Consider the following 12307-nt stretch of genomic DNA (forward strand, 5'->3'; position numbering starts at 1 on the left):
AACCCCTGATGCTGCGGCACCAATTTACCGAATCCAGTGGCCATATCCGAAAGCATGCCTGAAACGTTGTAGTGACCACTGCTATGCTGAGGAGGAAGAGGGAGAGGAGGGGAAAAGGCAGACTGCCTCTCCTCTCCTCCTCTGCCTCCTTGCTGTTTCCACCAACACCATGAACGCTTGGTTGCAAACTTGTCCTTCCCAAGCGCTTAGTACAGTGCTCTGCACACAGTAAGTGCTCAATAAATACGATTGAATGAATGAATGAATGGGTCTCCTGCTGCCTCCCTAGCTGAACCCTGGTGTCGGACCGTTCTGCTTAATGCAGAGAAGCAGCGAGGCTTAGTGGGCAGAGCACGGGCCTAAGAGTCACAAGGACCTGGGTTCTAATTCCGGCTTTGCCACTTGTCTGCTGTGTGGCCTTGGGTAAGTCACTTAACTTTTCTGGGCTTCAGTTACCTCATCTGTAAAATGGCTATTAAGACTCTGAGCCCCATGTGGGAAGGGACTGTGTCCAATCTTTTCATTCATTCAATCATATTTATTGAGTGCTTACTGTGTGCAGATCACTGTACTAAGCGTTTGGGAAGTACAAGTCGGCAACATATAGAGGCGGTCCCTACCCAACGATGGGCTCACAGTCTTGAAGGGGAAGACAGACAACCAAACAAAACATGTAGACGGGTGTCAAAATCGTCAGAACAAATAGAATTAAAGCCATATGCACATTGTCAACAAAATAAATAGTAAATATGTGCAAGTAAAATAAATAGTATAATAAATCTTTACAAATATATATTCAGGTGTTGTGGGGAAGGGAAGGAGGTAGGGCGGGGGGATGGGGAGGAGGAGAGGAGAGGAAAACCTAGTTTTTAGAACGGTGTTTGGCATACAGTAAGCACTTAACAAATACCATTGCTGTCATTATTATTATTATTATTAATAATAGTAATAATACAGGCTGCCTGTGGTGGTGTGTCATCAGCCACTAGATCCTCTCTGCTTCATAATAAGCAGTTACAGGAAAAATCACAGGTCCTCCAAAATGGGGTTTCACCTATCAGACGTCATCATTGCAGGAGTCTGAACCAGCGCCTGTTCAGTCAGTCAGTCAATTGTATTTATTGAGCACTTACTGTGTGCAGAGTACAATGTAATAATAAACAGACACATTCCCTACTCACAACAAGCTTACAGTGTAGAGGGGGAGGCGGAGGCAGACATTAATTTAGAGAAGATACAACATGGCTCAGTGGAAACAGCATGGGCTTTGGAGTCAGAGGCCATGGGTTCAAACCCTGGCTCCGCCAATTGTCAGCTGTGTGACTTTGGGCAAGTCATCTAACTTCTCTGTGCCTCAGTTACCTCATCTGTAAAATGGGGAGTAAGACTGTGAGCCCCCCGTGGGACAACCTGATCTCCTTGTAACTTCTCCAGCGCTTAGAACAGTGCTTTGCACATAGTAAGCGCTTAATAAATGCTATCATCATTATTATTATTATAAATAAATAAGTTACAGATATAAATAAGTTACAAATATAAATAAATTTTAGATATGTTCAGTAAACAGGTCTGGGCCCTGGACCTTGGGAAGGGAGACCAGAAGTCATGTTGCCTGAGGTGGGGACCACAGGAAGGAAGACTTCTAGACTGTGAGCCCACTGTTGGGTAGGGACTGTCTCTATATGTTGCCAACTTGTACTTCCCGAGAGCTTAGTACAGTGCTCTGCACACAGTAAGCGCTCAATAAATACGATTGATTGATTGATTGATTGATTGAAGACAGGAAGTCATATTGGAGCTTGGATTCCGGTTGGGAGATTCTGGAAGAAACACACGATTCTCTAGGAGTGTATGGTCGAAGAGGGAAGTGTATCAAAATTGAATAGGCTGAGAAGACTCGTAAAATCTCAGGATTGCTCAGGAAAAGTCTAGGAGACTTGGCTTCTCCTGCATCAAATCTGCCATTGAGGGTATTCAGTCTGAAAATTGTTGTTTTTATGCTCTGTTCACCTAGTTTTGTTGATCTCGGGATTCTAAACTGTTGAACGCTTATTAATCAGTCAGTCGTATTTACTGAGTGCTTACTGTGTGCAGACCACTGTACTAAGCACTTGGGCGAGTACAATATAACAGACACATTCCTTGCCCATTTGACTTCATATTTCTACCTGCATGTTTAGGCAAAAACTGATCTTCCTTTTTTTATCTGAAAGGAAATAGCTGCTCATTTTGTGTCATGGGTACCTTGGCCGTCAGTAATAAACTTACCCATGGGAGAGGAGGCAGGAGAGAAGAGCAGCTGAGAGGAAAGCTGCTATTTTTTCTGAGGAAGAATGGGACTAGGTGAGTGACCTGAAATGAACTCCAGTAGCAGCCAGGGAATAGCAGCCACCTTGCCCCCTCCTACCTCACCTCACTACTCTCCTTCTACAACCTAGCTCGTGCACTTCACTCCTGCCTGGCTTAGTGGAAAAAGCACAGGCATGAGAGTCAGAGAACGTGGGTTCTAATCCCGACTCCTCCACTAGTCTGCTGTGTGACCTTGGGCAAGCCATTAAACTCCTCTGTGCTTTAGTTACCTCATCTGTAAAATGGATTAAGACTGTGAGCCCCTTGTGGGACCACCTGATTACCTTGTATCTTCCTCAGTGCTTGGCACATAGTAAGTGCTTAACAAATACCATTATTATTATTAACCTTTTTACTGTGCCTCCATCTCGCCTATCTCACCAGTGACCCCTTTCATTCATTCATTCAATCAATCGTATTTATTGAGCGCTTACTGTGTGCAGAGCACTGTACTACGCGCTTGGGAAGTACAAGTTGGCAACATATAGAGACGGTCCCTACCCAACAGTGGGTTCACAGTCTAGAAGAACTTGCCCACACCCTATCTCTGGCCTGGAGTGCTCTCCCTCCCCACATCCGACAGACAATTACTCTCCCCCGCCTTCAAATCCTTATTGAAGACGCATCTCCTCCAAGAAGCCTTCCCAGACTAAGCCCCATCTTTCCTCTTCTTGTACTCCCTTCTGCATGGCCCTGACTTGCTCCCTTTGCTCTTCCCCTCACCCAGTCCCACAGCACTTAAGTACAGATCTTTAATTTATTTATTTGTATTGATGTCTGTCTCTACCGCTCTAGACTGTAAGTTTGTTGTGAGCCGGGAATGTGTCCATTTATTGTTGCATTGTACTCTCCCAAGCTCTTAGTACAGTGCTCTGCACAAAGTAAGCACGCAGCAAATATGATTGAATGAATGAATGAATGATCCCCCCCCATCCCACAGCACTTATGTAATAATGGCATTTATTAAGCGCTTACTATGTGCAAAGCACTGTTGTAATTAGTTAATTTATTTATATTAATGTCTGTATCCACCTGTAGACTGTACACTCACTGTGGGCAGGGAATATGTCTCTCCCAAGTGCTTAGTACAGTGTTTTGCACCCAGTAAGCGCTCAATAAATAGGATTGAACTGAATTGAAAATGTTTCTAGTTACTGAATGGTGATGGGAAGTAAGATGTAATCTCAGGCTGTCTGGACTGGGGAAGAGCCTTTAAAGTGGAGCGGAAGGCTAGGAACTCCGAATTACCCAGTTTTGAATGTGTCTCAGCTCAAGAAAGTCATGCCTGGCTTGTGTAGACAGAGGTCAGACGAGGCACGGATGCTAATGAACTTTCCAGGATTTTTGACTTAGAAAACCCTAGACTCCAGACCAGTCACTTCACAATGATACAGGCAAAAGTTACAAAAGCTGAAAAATGTCTCCACCCTATAGAAGCAGCGTGGCTTAGTTAATCAATCAATCAATCAGTCATATTTATTGAGTGTTTACTGTGTGCAGAGCACTATACTAAGCGCTTGGGAAGTACAAGTTGGCTTAAGGAGAAAGATCACAGACTTGGGAGTCAGAATACCTAGTTTCTGATCCCAGCTCTACCACTTGACTGCTGTGTGACCTTGGGTGAGTCATGGGCCTTAGTTTCTTCATCTATAAATAGGACTACATACCTGCACCCTTAGACTATGAGTCCATGTGGGACAGGGACTGTGTCCGATCTGCTCATACTGAATCTAATGCAATGTTTGGCACGTAATAAGCATTTAAGAAATACTACTATTATGACTATACTCACAGTGAAATCTGAAACAGAGTATATTAGCTGAGGCTACAGCAGGAATTTCTAGAGCTCAAGTGTGATCCAGCACTGGAAATGACTTAGAAAATGCCCCACTTAAACACTCAATGGATGCTGGGCTGCTGGATGGTGGCCTATAAATTCAAAGGAGCTATTGCTGCTTGGCGTGTTTGAGAGTATTAATGGATTTTAGTCCACTGAAGCCTTTTTTTCTCCTAGCTAGCTCATGATGCTAGGAGCACAGTTCATTTTTCAGGTCTCCCTCCTGCAATACTGGAAAAACAGCACTCCAAATCTCTACTATGCTTTGGATAACAGCTCCAGAGAGTATCTTATTTTGAGATTCACCAAATGAGTCTCGGAGCTGTTTCTGCTGTAATAATAATAATAATAATTGCATTTGTTAAGCACTTACTATGTGCCAAGCACTGTTCTAAGCACCAGGGGTGGGGGGAGATACAAGGTAGTCGGGTTGTCCCACGTGGGGCTCACAGTCTAAATCCCCACTTTACAGATGGGGTGACTGAGGCTCAGAGAAGTGAAGTGACTTACCCAAGGTCACACAGCAGACATGTGGCAGAGCCGGGATTAGAACCCATGACCTCTGACTCCCAAGCCTGGGCTCTTTCCACTGAGCCACGCTGCTTCTCAAATAAGGCAGGTGCTGAATAAAAGTACTCCTTATCTCTTAATAGGTGTCCTTTATATTAGCACTCTTCTTTTAGCACTTTTTCATGATAGTGAGATTGAATTTTAATGCCAGTATTCCTTTTATAGTCTCTTGCTCCAGTGGCTCCCCATTACGCTCCACGTCAAGTAAAAATTCCTCTCAATCGTTCAAGGTTCTCCATCAACTCTGCCCACTTTACTCATTTTCTCTTCAATCATTACTCCCCAGCTCATTTTCTTCACTCCTCTCAAGCTCTTTAAGATGAATCTTTCTCTGTGCTCTCCTGCCACCACCCCTTACCTCTTACCCTTTCATCCTGCCTGGAATTCCCTCCCGCCTGGAATTCCCTCTTCAGCTAATTCCAGCAGATCACAGCTCTTCCCATGTTCGAAGCCCTCCTAAAATCCCATCACTTCCAATAAGCTTTTCCCGATTAAGTCCCAAACACTCCAAGTCATAGAAGGCCATCTCTAACACTTCCGTATTTATTTATATTCATATTAAGTCTTTTTTATGGTATTTGTTAAGCACATACCATGTGCCAGGCACTGTACAAATCAATGAGGAAGATACAAACTAATCACGTTGGACGCAGTCCCTGTGCCACCTGGGGCTCAAAGCCTTAATCCCCATTTTACAAATGAGGTAACTGAGGCACTAAGAGTTAAATGAGTTGCCCAAGGTCACACGGCCTTGTGTACAGAAGCAGCGTGGCTCAGTGGAAAGAGTACAGGCTTTGGAATCAGAGGCCATGGATTCAAATCCCGGCTCCGCCAATTGTCAGCTGTGTGACTTTGGGCAAGTCACTTAACTTCTCTGTGCCTCAGTTCCCTCATCTGTAAACTGGGGATTAAGACTGTGAACCCACGTGGGACAACCTGATCACCTTGTATCCCCCCAGTGCTTAGAACAGTGCTTTGCACATAGTAAGTGCTTAACAAGCACCATCATTATTATTATATAGGAATCATCACCTTTACCATCATTTTATTTACTATATTTGAAAATATTTTTACATCTGTCTCAATCAAACTGATTGAGTGTTTAGTGTGTGCAGGGTACTCTATTAAGCATTTGGGAGATTACAATACAACAGAGTTGGTAGATATGTTCCCTGCCCACAAAGAGATAACAGTTTAGAAGAAGAGCCTAAGGCCTAGAGGACTTATATTCTTTTCCAATATAATGTAAGCTACCTATGAGCAGAGAACTCATCTCCTACTTCTGTTAAATTTTCCCAAATGCTTAATACTGTGCATTGTTCTTCAAAGTACTCTATTTGTAACTCAGTAAATACCATTACCCTTTCTCACTCTGTGATAATGCTGCAATTTCACTTTGGTTAAATATTTTCCTTCCTCTCTATCTCAACCTGTAACTGGATTGTATTTTGACTGAGTTGAATAAAATGATAAAGGCAGTTTCACTATAGCATTTGATAATTACAGTAGTCTCCTAAGCGCTCAGTACAGTGCTTTGCACACAGTAAGTGCTCAATAAATACAATCAAATGAATAAATGAATAAAATGATGTCAGGGTTCTAGTATTTTAGCTTCAGGTGTCTTTTTTGCCGATTAGGATGTGAAGGATACGATTTTTGAAAATTAAGTATTTACCCTTAAAAATGAACGAGTTCCTTTTCTTTTTTTGGTTTATGTGTGCATTAATCTATGGTTATGTCACTATGGGTTGCATTGTAGCATTCTTTCCCTTAACACTTTGTTTTAATGGAACAGATTAAGTGTTTTAATGGGGACATAACACTTCTTGCTCAATCTCTGTATTTTTTTAATGATGACATCTGCTGGTTTAGAAAGATCTCTCTGTCCAGCTTCAACAACACACAAAGTGAGAGGAGCACATTAAAATCTTTTGCAAGTGTTTGTCACATTTCTTTGAGCGCTTTCAGTAGGATCAAAACTCTCAACTTGGCAACCAGGAAATCTAGAATCTTCAAAGAGATTCCTAAGGAATCTCCATTGTCAAAAGCAGATCGAATTTACGGATGCGACATCAACTGTTCTTTCTGCTTCTGCTGGAGGTGCTCCTTTAAACATCTGTTTCTGGCAAATATTAAGCAATAAATTGACTATACGTTGAAAGTTCACTCCCTATTCATGAGTGGGAACAGATTTGATCTTTTGTGTTTTGGAGTTTGAGCATATTTTTTATTTTTATAATCTTGCACGCTTTCCAGTATTTCAAGTCAGTACGTGATCAAGATCTTAAGTTTTGTCGGACGATTGTTACTTCATTTGTTTGTAGATTTTCAAAAGACCCTGACTTAAAAGAATCAGCCCTTACTAAATCTGTGCTCTGGTCAAACTTTCTTTCAAGTACAATATTCCGTTCACTTCTCTGAGTCAGGCCAGCTCCTCAAATTAACAAATAAAAGCTGTGCCGATTTATCTTGCCTTGTTACTGCTCAAACTGAAAGCCAGATTCCTCTCATCCAATATCTCTCCCTCAGGTTTATCAATCACTACTATTTATTGATTGCTTACTCTATGCAGAGCACTCTACAAGGTGGTTGGGAGAGTACAACAGGGTTAGTAGACAAGATCTCTGCCCTTGAGGAGTTTAGATCCTGTGAGTCTGTGTATTCGGTGGTTACCATGGCATCCACTGTTTTTTAGTTCAGTGGCATCTGTTGTTTTTTATAACCAAGGCTACTTTTAAGGGCTCCATTAAAACATTCTTCCTTTGCTCAAATCTTTAACTTGTGGTTGTTTAGGCCCAGAAGTTCCCTTTTATGCTGACTTTTCGGTGCCTTCTTCTTTCACCACTATTTAATTTCTGTTCCATTTTGTAGGCTCCTGTTACAGTTTTTGTGGTATTTGTTAAACACTTGCAGTGTGGCCCAGTGAATACAGCATGTATCCATGGGTGTCAGAAGGACCCGGGTTCTAATCCCGTCTCTGTCACTTTTCTGCCGTGTGACCTTGGGCAAGTCACTTAACTTCTCTGTGCCTCAGTTCCCTCATCTGTAAAATGGTGATTATGACTGTGAGCCCCAGGGCAGGACAGGGACCGTGTCCAACCTGATTTGCTTGTACCCACTCTAGCGATTAATGCAGTTCCTGGCACACAGTTAGTACTTAAAAAATACCACCGTGAGTAACAAATACCACTTACGTGTGAAGAAGCACTGTCTGAAATAAGTACTGAGTAGATAAAATACAGTCAGATTGGATACAGTCCAGTACCACAAGGAACTCCCAATCTAATGGAGAGGGAGAACATGTATCTTCTCCCCATTTTGCAGTTGAGGTAGCTGAGGCATGACGAGGTTATCTAACTTGCCCACAAATCACCCAACAGGAAAGTGGCAGAGCTGGGATTAGAACCCAGCTCCTCTGTCTTTCAGGCCTAAACTTTCTACACTGTTGGCATTGCATTTTCATTTCTGCAGTTATTAAATAATCATGGTGTTAAGTGTATTAAGTGTTTACTATGTGCTAAGTATTCAAGTAGATATGGGGTAATCAGTTTGGATACAGTTCCTTTCCCACATGGGGCTCTCCCTCTATTTTGTTTCCATTTTAAAGATGAGTGAAAACTGAGGTCCGGAGAGGTTAAGTGATTTGTCCGAGGTCACAGAGCTAGCCAGTGGCAGAGTTGAGACTAGACTGGTCTCTTAACTCCAAGGCTCCGGATTTTTCCCATTAGGCCATATTAATAATAATAATAATGGCATTTATTAAGCGCTTACTATGTGCAGAGCACTGTTCTAAGTGCTGGGGAATTTACAAGGTGATCAGGTTGTCTCCTGTGGGGCTCACAGTGTTAATCCCCATTTTACGGATGAGGTAACTGAGGCCCAGAGAAGTTAAGTGACTTGCCCAAAGTCACACAGCTGACGAGTGGTGGAGCCAAGATTTGAAACCATGACCTCTGACTCCAAAGCCCAGGCTCTTTCCACTGAGCCACGCTGATCGGACTAATAGTTTCTCTCTGCTTGGTTCACATTTCAGAAGTCTGGGAATTCTAAATTGAGAGTTTAATCCATCAGTTTTAAGGATTTGGAGTACTGGAGGACTGGCTACCTTTTGAAATATTATGTTCAGAGATATGAGATTCACAGTCTTCTGTACATTTCCCATTTATTTTCTCTGAGGTCTATTTCTCCTGTTTCTCTTTTATGAAATCACCAGGTTAAATGGGGGAAACATCTCTGTAGTTTAAAAGTGGATTTTTAGACTGTGAGCCCACTGTTGGGTAGGGACTGTCTCTATGTGTTGCCAATTTGTACTTCCCAAGCGCTTAGTACAGTGCTCTGCACATAGTAAGCACTCAATAAATACGATTGACGATGATTACTGATGAACATTCAACTATTTCATTTCTGGTGTTGTCTTCAAAAAGTTAACCTGCAAAATTTTCTTTTGAGTCCATTTTCCTTTAACTCACATCAGCTGCTCTGCATCAATTTGTTCTTTTCTTAGTTCTGCTTTCATGAGTGCAAATAGCTGAGCAGTCTTCCGTTCTTTCACTGAAATGATCACTGTGTCATATTGCATATTTAGATGTCAATCTGAAAGAATGTACAGCTTCTGGGAAGCTCAGGATGAGCCAATCTTACAGCGGCCTATTCTTTCTCTCATCTCTCCCGTCTCCATTCCCTCTCTAACGTTGTTCCCCCAGATTGGAACTCCTTCCCCACAGCAAACAGACCGCAGATCCTCCACACTTAAAACCTCTCAAAAAGCTTTCCCAATTATTTTTCCTGTACCCTGAGTCATATCATCATTTCAGTCAACCCTATCAACTATTATTCATTCAATCGCATTTATTGAGCGCTTACTGTGTACTAATTATGCCAACTACCAACTATAATGTACTCCCCCAAGCTCTTAAGAACGGTGCTCTACAAAGTAAGCAATCAATAAATAACATTGATTGATCGATTGAAGTCTAGCACTTATGAATTTATTCCCACCCTCCTTAGGACTCATGCGTATAAATCTGCTCAATTTATTTATTTTAAGTCCATTCTAGTTGTAAATACTTTTATGTGTGTCTCTCCCCGACTAAAGTGCAATCTCTTCGTGTTCAGGGAATGTATCACTTCATTATTGATGATGATGATGGTATTTGTCAAGCACTTACTACGTGTCAAGCACCGTTCTTAACATTGGGTTAGATACAAGCTAGTCAGGTGGGACACATTCCCTGTCCCACATGGGGCTCACGGTCTTAATCCCCATTTTACAGATGAGTTAATCGAGGCACAGAGAAGTTAAGCGACTTGCTCAAGGTCACGAAACAGACAAATGACCTTGGGCAAGTCACTAAAGTTCTCTAAGCCTCAGTTGCCTCATCTGTAAAATGGGGATTAAGACTGGGAGCCCCATGTGGGACAACCTGATCACCTTGTATCCCCTCCAGCGCTTAGAACAGTGCTTCGCACATAGTAAGCGCTTAACAAATGCCATTATTATTATTATTATTAAATGGTGCAGCCGGGATTAGAACCCAGTTCTTTTTGACTCCCTATCCACTAGGCCAAGTCCAATGCATTGCAGCAAGTGGGAGTTCAACACATACTGCTCCTGCTGCGGCTACTATGATTACTATGACTATTACAACAACTACAATGATACTACTACTATTACAAAGTAGCATGACCTAGTGCATAGAGCATGGGCCTGGAATTCACAAGGGCCTGGGTTCTAATCCTGACTCTGCCATGTGTCTGCTGTGTGACCTTGGGCAAGTCTTCCTTCTCTGTGCCTCAGTTACCTCGTCTGTCAAATGAGGATTAAGGCTCTGAGCCCCATGTGGGACAGGGACTGTGTACAACCTAATTAGCTTTCATCTACTCCAGGACTTAGACCAATGCTTGACATGTAGTAAGCACTTTACAAATTGTCTTCTCTTATACTGTCTAGTTGTTTCCGACCCATAGCGACACCACGGAGACATCTCTCCTAGAATGCACCACTCTCCAACTGCAATCATTCTGGTAGTGTATTCATAGAGTTTTCTTAGTAAAAGTACAGAAATGGTTTACCATTGCCACCTTCCGCACAGTAAACTTGAGTCTCCGCCCTCCACTCTCTCCCATGCTTCTGCTGCCCAGTACGGGTGACTTTTGACTTGAAGCAGATTGCCTTCCACTTGCTAGCCGCTGCCCAAGCTGGGAATGGAATGGGTATGCCTCTGCTTGACTCTCCCTCCCGTAGCCAAGACTGGTAGAGTACTGGAAACTCTCCAGATGCGACCCTGAGAGGGAACTTAATGAATACCATCATTATTTTTTTTTGTACTACTAGTAATAGTAGTAGTAGTTCATGGTAATACAAACATTACTGGGAAGCCTCAGTGCATTCTGAACTGGATTGAAGCAGCAGAGGAAGGGGAGTGAATTGGGGTACAACGGAGACAATTTCCTGGGCTCCAGACCAGGTGAGTAACCCCATATTTTGGAATGGAGGGGGATGCTAAAGACATCTCCCTGTCACTGCCCTGCTCCCTGGCTGTATCTTTGTCCCTGACTAGGAGCCATAATTTTCCTCAGATGTTGCTCTTTCAGATTTCATAAAATAAATCTCTTTTGGAAAGTTTGTGCACCTTTTTTTTTAAAAAAAAGCAGATCTTTTCTAAATGCAGTTGTCACCATTCATTGACACCCTTTCTAAAGAATGACTGCTTGGAACAGCATTATTTATGCTAAACCACTTGAAGAGATATAGAAAATTTTTGACACCCAGAGAATAGAGGACTTCTTGTTTTGATCAAGACAATTTTCTTGTCAGCAATAGCATCATTGCCCTCTAATGCTCTGGTGAGAATCTTTGCTTGCTGCCTTACAACCTTCTAATTTATTTACTAAGGATAAATCTTTCCTGCTTTTAAACAGCGAGTCTGATGGTGACTTGATCTGTGCAGAGGTATTGAGATTATACAAAAATAAACAATATCATTTCTGGGGTTGTTCTGTGTCCTTCAGTGGCTGCAGGATGCTAGAGGATCTGTGTGGAAGATTGTCTTCTTGTCTTCGATCCCAATATTTTGGGATGCACCATCTAGAATTCCTAACTTTCCTCCCTTTCACCCCTAATTTTCTCTCTCATATTCCATACTACTACTACTACTACTAATAATAAATTGAAGTGTTTGTTAAACACTTACTATTCCCCATTTTATGGATGGGTAACTGAGGCACAGAGAGGATGAATGTTTTCTTCAAAGTCATGCAGCAGACAAAGTGTGAAATAAAAGACAGGTCCTTTTGAATCCCAGGCCCATGTTCTACCCAGTAGGCCCCTTGTCCATAACTTTATCCAAATTCCCCTTCGAACCTCATATTTTTCACATACAGTCAGGAACTGTCTGATCTTGACACTTGATAATAATAATAACAATAATGCTTTTTATGTGCTTACTATGTGCCAAACATTGTACTAAGAGCTCAGGTAGATACAGTATATACAGATCAGAGGATCTTCCTCACCCACATAGGGTTCACAGTCTAAGGGTGGGAGAGTAG

General features: G+C 42.2%; 1 non-coding gene across 1 annotated transcript; it reads right to left on the reverse strand.

Annotated features, from left to right (window-relative positions):
- Positions 1–10912: 10912 nt before the first annotated feature.
- LOC119936727 lies at positions 10913–11050 on the reverse strand. Its single transcript, XR_005453831.1, has one exon. It is a non-coding gene; the product is annotated as a small nucleolar RNA SNORA7 (small nucleolar RNA).
- Between the last annotated feature and the right edge of the window lie 1257 nt (positions 11051–12307).

The sequence above is a fragment of the Tachyglossus aculeatus genome, chromosome 1, assembly GCF_015852505.1.
Source record: "Tachyglossus aculeatus isolate mTacAcu1 chromosome 1, mTacAcu1.pri, whole genome shotgun sequence".
Taxonomy (NCBI): domain Eukaryota; kingdom Metazoa; phylum Chordata; class Mammalia; order Monotremata; family Tachyglossidae; genus Tachyglossus; species Tachyglossus aculeatus.